Below are 13656 nucleotides of genomic sequence, written 5' to 3'. Positions count from 1 at the left end.
AGAGAAATGTTTGAGGAAAGACAGAACTCAGTCTTTAACATTCTTTGACATTGGAGCCTGGTAATTAATGCAAGATGTTCCATGTGTTACTTGAAACTTTTCTGTCGGCTTTGTGATCTGAACTAGGTCTGACAAGTTACATCAAGAGTACTTCACAGGACACTCCCTCTAGCAAGAGTAATACCCTTCTTGCAGGACCTGCTTCTGAAGTTCCCATTGAAGTTAATTGACTTGATGTGGATAGACAGCATTTGTCTCTATTCTATTATTTTGCAGGGTTTTGTCCCGATTCTGTTGAATATAGGAGCTGTCCTGGATGTGATATGTTCACTGTTATAAATAGGAGCAATACTAAAATTCATCCTTAATTGTTTTTAAAAAAAGATTTTTGATAAAACAGCTGGTGGAAAACATTTGAAAGACTCAGCTGGCTTTGCATGAAGTTGGAGCAGGCTCAAAATATACTGACAAGTCCAGCAGTGAAAAAAAAAATCCCTGTTGTCAGCTGATGTACCTCCTTCCTCTGCATTTTGGGCCATTCTCACTGTCTCTTCTTAGGCACTGAACTTCAATGTCTAAATTGAGAGCCCAGTAAATGAGAATGCAAGTTTGTTGGGTTTGCATGACAAGGTTTTGACAGTGGGGGGACTACAGGGGTGGCTTCTGTGAGCAGCTTCTGGAAGCTTCCCCCCATGCCCAGCTGAGCCAATGCCAACTGGCTCCGAAATGGAGCAAGGCCATCTGCAATGCTGGTGGTGCCTCTGGGATAATGTGTATAAAAAGAGGGAAAAGTTGCTTCTCAGCAGCAGCCAGAGGAGAGAGGAGGGAGTGTTTGAGAGCAACAGCTCTGCATGCCCTGAGGTCACTGAGTCCTGGAGCATTCACCTGTGGAGGGCTCCCAGGCTGGGGCAGACCTGCAGCCCGTGGGAAGGACTCACCTTGGAGGAGGTTTGGCTCCCTGAAGAGGAAGGAGCAGCAGAGACAGCATGTAGTGAACTGACCACTGACCACAGCCCACATTCCCTGTGTCCCTGCACTGCTGGTAGGGTGGCAGGAAGAGAAATCAGGAGTGAAGTTGAGTCTCACAATAAGGGAGGAATGGGAGGAAGATGTTTTAAGATTTGGTTTTATTTCTCATTGTCCTGTTCTGATTCCCAAGTTGAGTCTGTTTTGCCTATGATGGTAACTAGTGAGAGATCTCTCCCTGTCCTTATCTCAGCCCACAAGTTTTTCACTATATTTTTCTCCCCTGCCCAGCTTAGGAGGGAACTGACAGAGGGGCTTTGGTGGGCACCTGGCATCCAGCCAGGGTCAACCCAGTACACTGAGAATCCCCTCATATCCAGTGGTGGGAGTGAATCTCTGTACTGTGATCACTCAGGGGAAGAATTTAACTCCAAAATTATAAGTGTGCATTGAAAACATGAGACTGAGTCTTAAAGATGGGCTGGAACTGCACATCCTGGCTCTTATCCTGGGTGCTCATGGGGAGTGACTCAAGCGCTTGAACACCTCCATTCAGCTGCTCCATCATCACAAGGATACTTACATTACCCTCTGCAGGAGCGCTGCTCTCTGCATAAACAACCTGCTGTTCATATCACACTAAGCACCCAGATTCACGTCTTTGCAACCTCAGTGGCCTGAAAGGGTTTGTGCAAATGTGAACAGCTGCATGTGGCTTCCCTGACCCAGAGAAAGGCAGTATGTGAAATTTGGGCTTATATGCCTACACAGACATACATAGCTAGAAGAAAACAGGTAAGAAACCAGTTGGTAATATATGCCCATGGCACACTCAGAAATGCTCTTGAACAGCGTGGCTGGCAATAGTGTGGAGTCTTCTAGATGCAGGTGGAGGCAGCAGATAACTGTGGTGGCTTGTGCCAGGCAAAGCAGCTCCTGCTGCCAGGGCCCAGCATGGAGCCCTGGGGCTCCTTTGTGGGCATTGCCATGGGTCACTGAATCACAGCCAGGGAACCAGCTGGTAGCTCTCTGTCTGCAGCTTTCTTTATCCCATAAAGAGTTTCAAATGCTGCCCCCAGCTCCTTGCTTTTTAACAGATGACACTGAAGGATTTTCACCTTTTTCCCCCCAGTTTTTTTTAAGGTTCTCCCTGCTTCATCATGTCATGAGTGACGCCCCTGACAGCTGACCACTGATTTCTGCACCAGCAAGATTTTCATGGAATCCTAGAGGCATTAAGGTTGGAAAAGACCTCCAGGATTATCAAGGCCAGATGTCTTTTTTCTTGTGCAGAAACCAATCTGTGGCAGGACAGGCACTAATTCCTCACCCCACCCCAGGCGGCTGCTCCAGGAATGGGGCACATCCTGACCCTGGGAACAGCCACCCTGCCTCCCTGCTCAGCTGCCCTTGCCAAGCAGAGCTGCAATCTGGGCTCAATTCCTGAAGCAAAATGCAGCTGAAGCAGCTCAGTGTTACCCTCTCCAGAGACCAGCTGCTCTCACCTGGCGCCTGGCAGCTAATCACAGTGACAGCAGCCATTGTTTATTTTCCTCCATCCTTGTCTTCCTTGTTTTATGGAAAATTAGAGCAGGCAGGCAAGCCATCCATCAGCCTATAAATGCTGTGGAGTCTTTTGGCTTTGTGCTAAATAATTGTGCATTTTATTGCTATTTACACATTTATTTTCCGAGGCAATAAAATACAAACTGCAGTCCTCAATACTTTATATTTTGCATCTGTATCACAGCAGCCACACAGGCTTCAGCAGCAACATGCAACCTGCTGCCATAAATTCACGTTCTTATTTTAGTAGGTCTAACATTTATTTATAATTAATGTCAGAGACCTTACACAGGAATGCCAATTATTGATTTTTTTTTCTTTTTTTAAGAAAAATAAATGACTTTTTTCTTATTACTGCCATAGCAGCACAATCAAATTGCAGAGGCTAATCTTGTCCACAAGAGTGTAAGAAAAGGCTCTTAAAAACTGAGTTGGTGGTACAGTTATAAAAAGCATCATGCAACCCCTTAACTCTGGAGTTTGTATATATGGAAATTATTGTGTGGGGGGCAGGGGACAGTAATTCAAATTAGCGGCTCTGCTGGTGTCAGTGTGGGATCTTTCAATAGGAAAGATCTCAGCAGGAGCCATTGTAACCACTGCAAAATCAGAGCCTCTGCAATGGCCAGGGGGCTCAGAGTCCCAGTGCAGCTCGGGATGGAGGCACCCAGGGTCTTGGGTGGATTCCCAGACTGCATTGCTGTGATTGAGGAGTGACTGCTGTGCCCGCAGGTTTGCACTGCCCAGACTGCATTGCTGTGACTGAGCAGTGACTGCTGTGCCTGCATGTTTGCACTGCTGGTATTGAGCAGTGACTGCTGTGCCTGCAGGTTTGCATTGCTGTGACTGAGCAGTGACTGCTGTGCCTGCAGGTTTGCATTGCTGTGACTGAGCAGTGACTGCTGTCCCTGCATGTTTGCTCTGCCAGCAGTGCATGTCCCTGCATGTTTGCTCTGCCAGCAGTGCATGTGGTGTGCAGCACTTCCCATACAATGGTTGTACATGGAACTCAGCTCCACTTGCCACAGTCACATACACAAGGATGCGAATTGGACCAATGAAGCCTTGAAACATATTTTTATGGCTTGAATCTCCCATTACCTGCTTAGTACTAAGATATCTACCCATGCATTTGTAAACTAAATGGCCCTTATCAGTAGCCTTTGCACAGCTGGTGCTTCTCCTTCAGTCCAGCTATGCCAGGAAATCTGCTGAGGGAGGCATCAGACTTGGCAAAGAGTGATGGGAACAGTAGCCAACTCCATCTTAAACTAATTTTTACCCCTGGCAGGGATGGCTGCCTAACAAGTGTTCAGAGGCTGAAACACAGCCCTAAAAAAGCTGCAGGTTGGAGGTGTGAAGGGGCTGCAGAGGACAAAGTAATGAGTCTACTACTGCACCAGCTTCCCATTCCTGATGATTTACTGTCAAAAGGCTGAGCAGCTCTGGGAGAGGGAAGAAGTGGAGTTAGGAGCAGAGCTGGGAGCCAGGGATGGATGTTACATTTCTACCTCAAGCTCTGTAATGGTGAGAATAAGATGGGTGCCTGCAGGCTCACTCACCCCTTCCACATCTGCAAAGCAGAACTGGCACCAGCACGTCTTGTGTATGGTAGTATTTGGAGGGATTACCAAAAAAAAAAAGGGCTTGTTGTGAACAGTTGTCATGGGGGTTGAATATCCTGCTTCTTTTGTGCCACCTTCCCCTCCAAGGGGTTCTTCTCCCACACAAGTGAACCTCAGTGGGTCAGGAAATAAAACCAGAGGTGATGTCTTCCCAAAGAGCTCTGTACACTGTAAGGAAGCCTGGCCTGTGTCAGCTGGGAGGGCTGTGATGTCCGTGCATGAATGTGGCAAGAGATGCTGTCAGAGCAAAGCTGGATGTTGCTGAAAACGGGTGAGCTGTGTGATTCAGCCTGAGGAACAGCAAACCAACCCTGAAGGATTCTGTTCTTCCTGCCTAGGGACATTGAGTGGCAAAAGTTGTGCAAGACAGTGATGTGTTTCTGTTTCTCAGCGTCTCTGGAAACGTGAGATGCCCCAGACATCTCATGTGGAGTACCACAAATGGAAGCACTGAGTGCTCAAATGGAAGCACTGAGTGCTTTGGCTGTTACTTGTTTGTCATTGCACAGCCACAAATGCCACCTGAATTCTGTCACTTCAATTCTGACTTTTTTTGCTTGCTTTTTTTTTTTTTTTTTTTTTTTTTTTTTTGTCTAGCACTATTAGGGTTTTTCTTTCTTTGCTTGCTCATCAGGAAGATAGCTCTATTTTCATTTCTTAATTAGCTTGGTATTTCTTCACTCATTCAAAGATGTCTGGCCAACTTGAAGTGAGGTTGGGATGTTGCTGACAGGTATCTGGGCATAAAGGAGCTTTATTCTTGCCCAGTAGCACTGGTGGGGCTGAAAAAATTTCTTCATTTCCTCTGTCTGCTATGAAAGTGCTGGGGAGCCTGGCCACCATATGTGCAGCTCACCTCCATGGGTTTTGTAAAGTTGTTTCTGAAAGTAAATCCTCTTTTTTTTTTCTGCTTGTGTTGAACAAGTTGAGCTGTAAATTATGTTCCGCCCCACGGATGCTATTACACACCCAGCCCTAATTTTTTGAGTTGGGAAAGGCACCAAACACATCCAAGAGCCTGTGGGAATGGGACAAGAGGTAAAGGTTTTAAACTAAAAGTGTTTAGATTCAGACTAGGTGTAAGGAAGAAATTTTTATGAGGAGTGTGGTGAAATACTGGCACAGATTGCTGGGAGAGGTTGTAGATGCTCCATCCCTGAAAACATTCAAGGCTGGGTTGGATGGAGCTCTGAGGAAGTTGATCTTGTTGATGTCCCTGCTCATTGCAGCACAGTTGGACTAGATGGTCCTTTTAAACTCAAACTATCCCATGATTCTAATAAAAGTTGTGGGGAGGAAGAGGGGCGATGTTTTATCCTTTGCCATAGAAAAGGGGTTTTATCTCAGTGGGAGGTGGGTTTGGTTCAGACCAGCAGAAGTTTGGACATCCCTGTGTGCCTCCTGTCCTCCTTGCACGCAGCAGCATGACCCATATAGGGGTTAATTCCAGCAGTAAGCCCTGTCAGCAGGTCAGTAAACCTGCTCCCAGACCCTTCCTGCTCCCTGCTAATCCAGGCAAATCCTCTTTCCGTGTGCCTTCTCCTGTTTCTTCCATTACCTTGAAGCAAAAAGGTGAGGATGAAGAAAAGGAAGGAAAGTTATAGAAACACACTTTAGCCATTTTGGTAGGTGTATGAGAGCAAAATCAGTCTCCCTGAAGTGCAGTGTGGCCCCTGCTGTGTCTGTGGGCTCTGTACTGGTGTCTGTGTGCAGTCTGCCCACTCTACCTGCTCCTCCCCCCTGACTGCCCGGACCATGGCATCCCAGGACTTTCCCTATCTTTCCCTGCACAGAGTCATGTCCTGTAAATAAGGCTGAGCTCATTTCCCAGGTTGCCTGTATCTAAAATCAGGGGGATATTTCCCTTTGGGTTCATTTAGTCAGGAGGAAAGGGGGCTGAGGGGAGACTTTCTCTACAGCTCCCTGGAAGGAGGTGGTAACCTGATGGGGGTCAGTCTCTTCACCCAAGTAACAAGAGATAGAAGCAACAGCCTCACACTGTGCCAGGGCATGTTTAGACACATGTTTAGATTGGATATTAAGAAAAATTTCTTCACCACAAAGGCTGTTGAGCATTGGAACAGGCTGCCCAGAGAAGTAAGGAAATCACCATCCCTGAAAATATTCAAACAACATATGGATGTGGGATATGGGGACATGGTTTAATGATGACCTGACAGTGCTGGCTTAGCTGTTGGACTCTGTGATCTTGGAGGTCTTTTCCAACCTGAGTGATTCTATGATCCTTGCCCCCTGCACTGCTGTGCAAGCCAGGGTGCAGCTTCAGCTCGTAGACTCTGCAGGGGGATGATGCTCTGAGGTGATCCCTGATCTGATCTGATCTGATTTGATCTGATCTGATCTGATCTGCATGGGGATGATGCTCGAAGGGGATCCCAAAGAGTTTGGTTTTTATTCAGGACTGAGAGCATGGCAGCACAGTGTCCCATCTCCACACTGGGCTTCTTTCAATTTCTTCTTTCAGTCCTTTAAGACCATTAAACTAGATTTTGGGGAAACACATTTTTTGCTGCTCTCTTATGATTTAGTAGTGATAACAAATCACTAAGAGAGGCAAGAGAACTTCCTGCACTGGTTGTTTGTGGAGAAGGAGTTAAAAAGTCCTCTATTAGTCATGTGTGACTGGTTGGTGCTGTCTTTGCATGGGAGGAAACCTCTCAGCACCTCACCCAGCTGAGCCTCCCACGATCTATGAACAAATGTCCAGGATTAAAGCCAAAGCGTCTCAGTTTCGAGTGTCAGCCAGGAGCTGCACCTCTCCAAGGGGCTCTGAGGTGTGAGCAGTCTTGTCCTTGGCCTCCATTCTGCCTGGTAGCTCCATGAACAGAAATGACTGCAGGTATTTGTAAAACTCAGGAAAGATCACTTTTCCTCCACGTGCTGGGTGCTGTCGCTGTGAGCCTCTCTGCACTTTCCTCACTGAGGAAATGAGAGAAGCACCAAATCTGCCATGCACATAAACCAGGGCAGGGGCAATGAAATTCAGAAGCAAGAAATACAGGAGGCTGCCAAATGAGAGCAATTTCCATCAGCTGCAAGTTTGGAAACATCCTGGCAGCAGTGATGCTGGGAACTAGAAACTTGGAAAGTTCATAATCTTTCAAAAAAAGATCTAGCAATCCACTGTGGGACAGCAACCCCTGGTATCCATTCTCTTTTCCTGAGGATGGAAACTCCCCAACAACAGCAATTACCAAGTATTGGATCATCCCTCTGTAGCTGAGTGCGACAACACTTCTGGGGCTGGGAAGTCACATTTCAGTTTTGAGGAAATTAAAAACAATGGTGCCCTTCAGCCTTCTTCTCCATAAGAAGTCATAGGTCAGTTCTCCTCTGGGAATGTCTAAGTTCTGTTTGGAATGACTTCCCTTTGGATGCTGTCATTATTTTTCAGCATTGACTTTTTATTTTTGAGCAAGAAAGGCGTAGTATAAAAAGACTAAAAACTCACATTACCCCATTTAAAACCAAGCCAAGCAGAACAGCACACTTCCCAGAGTTTCTTGGTATATATTTCCTTGCAAATCTTAGAGAGATTTTAATTAAAAGTTTCTTTTTCCTTTCCTTAATAAAGACAAAACACAAATAAAAATCTTGTAGCTGCCACTTTTAAAGCAAGCTTTTGGACACAAATTGGTGGCTCATTTAAGAAAAAACCCAAAACCCCAGGGCTCTGCTGCCTGTGGTCACTGGGGACTGTTAGTTTTTAACAGAGTGCCCATTAAAACTTGCCAGGAGTTTATTTCTAGAGCAAGTGGTGACATTTTCATAAACTCCATTTTAAAAGTTACCATGACATTTTTCATTGGAATGAGAGCAGGATCCCACGTTCATTGCAATAGTCATATGCACAAAACCTTGCAGTCCCAGAGGAAAGCTTCCCTGTCCCGCTGAAAATGGAGGGATGGTTCAGGGGGGGAAAGGATTTTGCAGTGGGTGTGGGATCCTGTTCTCAGTGTTTGAATGGGAGGTGTGATCTTGAGCCCAAGGACAGAATTTAGCTTTAGATGTTGCCCTGCTGTGGGTTTTGTGCTGACAAAGGGCTCTTACAATTGTGGTCACTTCGGGAGAGTGACACTGAGGTTAAGCTTCTGACAAGCACCAAACCAGCCCATGTCGGACTGATGTTTGTCTTTTGTTGATGCACAAGAAGTTCTTGGTTTTCTAATGTGTCACTAACTGGGAAGATGCTGGAAAGTATTATTGGGGAAAAGTCAGCAATGGGCTTCCCCATCCTGATTCAGTAATCAGGAACCCAAAGGACAGAGCTCCCCTCTTTCACTCTTTGTCTTAGGTAAAAAGATAAACTCAGGCTGATGTTTCCACAGCATCTGGCCTGCTAGACATTGATTTCTATGTAGAATGCTGGCAGCACTGCAGAGAGAGCAAGACCAAAACAATATTAAATTGGTCACTACTTTCTTATGTTAAAATTTCTCCCTTTACAAAATCAATTATGCCATTTTAGAATTGAAAAAATAAGTTCTAAATTAATTGAAGCTTCCTCTGCTGGTTATTTCTGTATGGCTAAGTGATACTTTGAATTTCTCTTTGAATGAGGAAGCCCTTAAATATTCAAGGATTGCTCCCTGTTTATGTTTTAGCCATCTAAGACAAGTGGAAACGATGCCTTAGTTATGTGCATGTCTCTGTGTGTTTCTCCAGCATTCAATTATCAGCATCCAAAACCTCAGTATTTCCATTTTTAATGCAGCTCAGGATGCCCAGCTGAATGCTGTATGTGCAGCTCTGATGTATGCAAATCCATTTTGCATGCAGCTCTTGACATATTTTCAAATTCAGGATTATGGGAAGCTTTTTGTGTGCCACTTTGATGTATGCTAATCTTTGTTTCTCTAAAAACACTTTAAAAAAGTCCAGACAAGTAGACAATATTTTTTTCTTCACTGAAACCTTGTGGTTTTTCTGTACTCAGGCTCCCACATAGTTCAGAGCAAAGCTTCCACCAGTGGTGTGCTAAAGGGCCATATTCATGTGCCCTGCTCTGGGCAGCTGCTTGTATCCATCAGGTACCAGAGACAACCTGAGATCTAGCAGTCCTCTGCGTGAAAGGCAGCCTGAATCATTCATTTCTTCCTTGACTGTCACCTCTGTTGTAGATGCAGGGCAAAAGCTGGGATGGGAACCTCACACACAGAAGCTGGGTGATGCCTGAGCTGGTAGCAAGAGCACACAATGCAGCTGGATTAAAATAGGGACATAAATGACCAGTCAATTAAAGTGGTTGCCTTTGTAATTCTGCCTCGTAACACAGGATATGAATTATCAAATGTGTTACTTTTATCTCTAATATAATTATTGTATTATTTATAGACTTCTTGTAAACTTTCTGTGGCTGACAGACTTATAGTGTGCACAGTCACAGTAGATGAAAAATTTGGAAGTATTATTTTGTTCTTGCAAGGTTTGTAGTGACTGCCAGGTCCAGACTATACACAGATGCTAAAACACCTCTGAATTTAATTGTGGGTAGTTTGACACCTTTGTAGCACCATAAAGACTAAATGTAAATCCCAGGTTAATGAATGAGAAAATCCCTGTGGTGTCATTAAAACTTCCCCAGAGGAACTCAGGCTGCCCGATGAATAAATGTTTAATGCAGTCGGTGTCAGATGGAGCCATCGATTGTGAGAGAAACGCTGTTGGTTTAACGAGGCTCCCATCAGCTGGGCTCCAGTTAACAGCCCCACAGTGCCAGCTTGGTGTTGCTTCAGGGCAGGAGTCCCAGCAAAGAGAGTCAGAGGTGCTCGAATGGGCACAGAAACATTTCTCCTAGATGTTCCTAGAGTGTTGGGATTATTGACAATATCATCAATATTAGCATCATTACTATCTAATCTTTCTTGGCATTCGGAATTGTAGTGCCATGACATCCCCTGCAGTGCATTAATCACTTTAATATCAGAAATTAATGTTTCTCACAACACATTCTTTGAAGTTGTCGGAATCTGTGGGTATTGGTGATTCCGAGATTGTAGAAAGTCTCTGTCTTTCTGCCCCGTTGCCAAAGAAGAAGCCATAATTCGTCTGTGCTGTTTTCAAGGTTGTTTATTTTTGCTTATCTATAACAAGTTCTGCTGCCCTGCCGCAGGTCTGTCCTGCAGGGCAGCGTGTGGGGCTCTGCCCCTCAGTGGGATGGTACAAACATTATATACCAGAAATTACGTGTGCTATATTTACAATAATGTGCCAATATCTATCATCTACGTTGAACAGTGTGTTCCCAGCCTAAACCAATAGAAAAATGCCAACACTACAGTGAAACATGGAGGGCATGAAGAAGGAGGAAAAGGACAAGACACTCCCAATTCCTCCATCTTGTCCCCTCTGAACCCCTAATCTAGAAACCTAAAATTTTACTTCTGCACCCGTGTCACACTTAATTATTACTCTTATCAAACACTCAAATCTTGTAATTCATCCTGTAAGATTGAAAACTCCTCTCCATGGACAGAGATCACAGACAGTGTCTCTCGGGGCTCTGTCCAGGGGGGTTCCTGACCCCCTGCCAGGGTCCCAGACCTGCCAGGGCAGCCAGAGGGAAGCCCTGGATTCCCACATGAAGTCACGAACAACTGTATTTATAACAATTCTCTACAGCTTTAACCAAGGAACAGGTTGCTGAATTGAGCTGGATACTCACAGATGGTGTAGCAAAACACCTGTGGTTGAGTTCCATTTTGTATTGGGATTGCATGGCCAGGTTTTGGTCATGGGACTGGGGTTGGGGCCACGGCTTCTGTGAGAAGCTGCCAGAAGCTGCCCCCATGTCCATCAGGGGCACCTGGCACCCACACAGGGTCAACCCACTGCACACCTGTAGTTCAGAGTACTCTGTAGTCTGGAATAATCCTATCTCCTCACCTGTAATCCTATAAAATTAAAACAAATTCAGCTACAGGATTCACTTTTCAGTAATTTTAGTTTGCATCTGTTCTACTAATGCTGCTATCATTAATTAGTCACTGTGTACTTGAGTTACATTAAAGTAGTTTTCTTACTGTCTTTGATGAATTAGCAAGACTTTAAAAACATTCCATAGTCATCCCAACATGAAGCTAAAAGTAAGAAGAAGAGGTGATTTTATTTCTTTTTTTTACAAGGAGTAAAAGGAGTGTTTTGTACTTGGAGAGTGATGGTGGTGTTTTTGTTTTATTTTGAATTTCTAAATGTTTTGCTTTTCTTTAATTACCAAAAGTTACACTTTTTCCAGAAAAAGCTTTTGCAAAATGAAAAGTAGATTTCTACATTTAAAATGTCAAAGACCCTTTATTTTGAAAAATTCTTAATGCTGCATATCAAGATGGTAAATAGATTTAATTTTGACAAACTGATTTGAAACAAGACAGAAATAAAAATAAATTTTGCTTGAGAAACTCCTTACCAGCTCCAATTCTAGACTTGTCATATCATGAAACACTTAAAAATTCTTCTAGGTGCAAACACACACAGGTGTCCTGGAAATCCCTTTGATAACTCTTCTTTTCCAAGCAAAGAGTAGCAGAGCTTTGATCACAGCCTACAAATCAAGTAATGGCATGGGAAGGATGTGGAAACACCAGGGCAGTCTGTCCACCATGGACTTTGCTATCAAAGTTTGTCAACAGGAATCAAACAGCAATTTTTATGTGTCCAGTTGTCTGCTTGGATGTTTTTAAAGAACTCTTTGAAGTAGAGCAATTCACAGCCATAGAGTGAATAAATTCTAGTGAGTGAGTGAATTTAGTTTAGGATTTTCACCACAGAGTTATTCTTTTCATTGTCCCAGCTTTGGACTCTTGGTGTGCAGCCCAAAAAAAATCCCATCCCAACCCATGGTGAATACTGGCCCACCACAGAAAAGTTCTCATCCAGTGGGTTAAACCTATGTGTCTGTCCAGCATTGCAAACTACAGGATAAGGAAAGAAAAGAGTATTTTTTTAAGAACTTGTAACAATATATTTGCTATTTAAAACATCAATGTGTCTGTGGGAAAGGGGATTTGGAATATATAAAAGAAAATGAAGTAGCCCCAGGGAAGCAGAGGTGCCATTTTCTGATTAATGGAGTGTGTGCAAAGCAGTAGGGCTCCTCCAAAATCACTTTCTAGCAAGACAGGGGCTGTGGAAGACATTCTGACCAGCAGCTTATTTTTCCAGTGTTGTTTTTCAACACATCCCTGGCTGACCTGGCAGACTCCAGCCTCTTGGCCATAAATGCTACTGTTCACGACTTGGCTGGACAGTTCTGTCATCCCAGTGCTCCTATTTAGTCCTGAAAATACTTGAATTGAGGATTGAGCCAGAGGAATGGACCATAAACAGGTCAGCAGTGTAGCTGCATGTTAGGTTTGAATTCATCAACAAATTCAGGCCTTTTCCCTGGCCTCTCCCAGTTTATCTCATGGTTGTTTCCTGGTATGAAGATGAGGCTGAGTGCTCCCTTGGCACCGTAATGACCTGGAAAACTTAAGACCAAGCTCCCACTGGCAAGCTGTGGTGCATTACCAGTGTGCTTTTCTTGACTGAACCTGGCATGATACCAAGCCTGGCTGCAGTAACAAAAGGCCATTATATAAACAGTGACTTACTCACATTATGGTTCCCAGTGGAAATAAATTGATCATGAGTTTATCTCCATGGTCCCAGACATTCATGTGTTTCTGCATGATAAGTGATACCCAGGTGAATGCCATCCTTGCAGAGCTGGTGCCACCAGTGGAGGGAGCTGGGCTCTCCCCACCCTTTCCCTTCACTACAAACCCTCCTTTCACTTCCTCTTTTAAGGCTGGAAGTCAGGTGCTGTGTGAAAAGATGGTAGTAGGGACCATGGTATTTATCAAATAGGAGGAAATTTTATTGGGATAATAGAATGGATCATTAGCATTTTTTTTTCTTAGAGTCACCAAATTGTAGAATTTGAGTTTGGGTTGGAAAGGACCCTCAAAGATCATCTAGTCCAACGTGGCCCCTCTGCCATGGGCAGGAACATCTTCAACTAGATAATTTTGTTCAGAGTCCCATCATACCTGGTCTCCAACACTTTCAGGGATGGGCATCTATCACCCTTCTGGGAAACCTGTTCCAGTGTTCCACCACTCTCACTGTAAAATATTCTACCTTGTCTCTAGTATAAATCTACCATCTTTTAGTTTAAAATCATTTTGACTTATCTTGTCACTACAGGCTCTACTAAAGAGTCTCTCCCTACCTTTCTTAAGCCCCCTTTAAGCACAGGGAAACTGCTCAGAGGTTCCCCTAGAGGCTTCTCTTTTCCAGGCTGAACAATCCCAGCTGTCTCAGCCTGTTCTTCATAGGAGACATCCTTCTCCTCAAATTTACTCTTGTCTTTTCATCCTTTATTGATACCTGGGGTTGCCCTTGTTGAACTTCATGAAGGAGGTTTTGGAGCCAGATAATCTTTCATGGCATTTGCAGCCCCATTCAAAGCAAAATTTCCCACTTGCCTTGAAGTCAT

At 44.3% G+C, this 13656-nt stretch overlaps 1 protein-coding gene across 1 annotated transcript in view; it reads left to right on the top strand.

The window, feature by feature from the left end:
- Positions 1-13656, top strand: part of ST3GAL1 (ST3 beta-galactoside alpha-2,3-sialyltransferase 1) — a 78427-nt gene that overhangs the window by 32016 nt on the left and 32755 nt on the right. The window lies entirely within an intron of this gene.

The sequence above is a fragment of the Taeniopygia guttata genome, chromosome 2 (assembly GCF_048771995.1).
Source record: "Taeniopygia guttata chromosome 2, bTaeGut7.mat, whole genome shotgun sequence".
Lineage (NCBI taxonomy): Eukaryota > Metazoa > Chordata > Aves > Passeriformes > Estrildidae > Taeniopygia > Taeniopygia guttata.
Note: the sequence above shows the minus strand (reverse complement) of the source record. Positions and strands in the feature narration are given on the sequence as shown.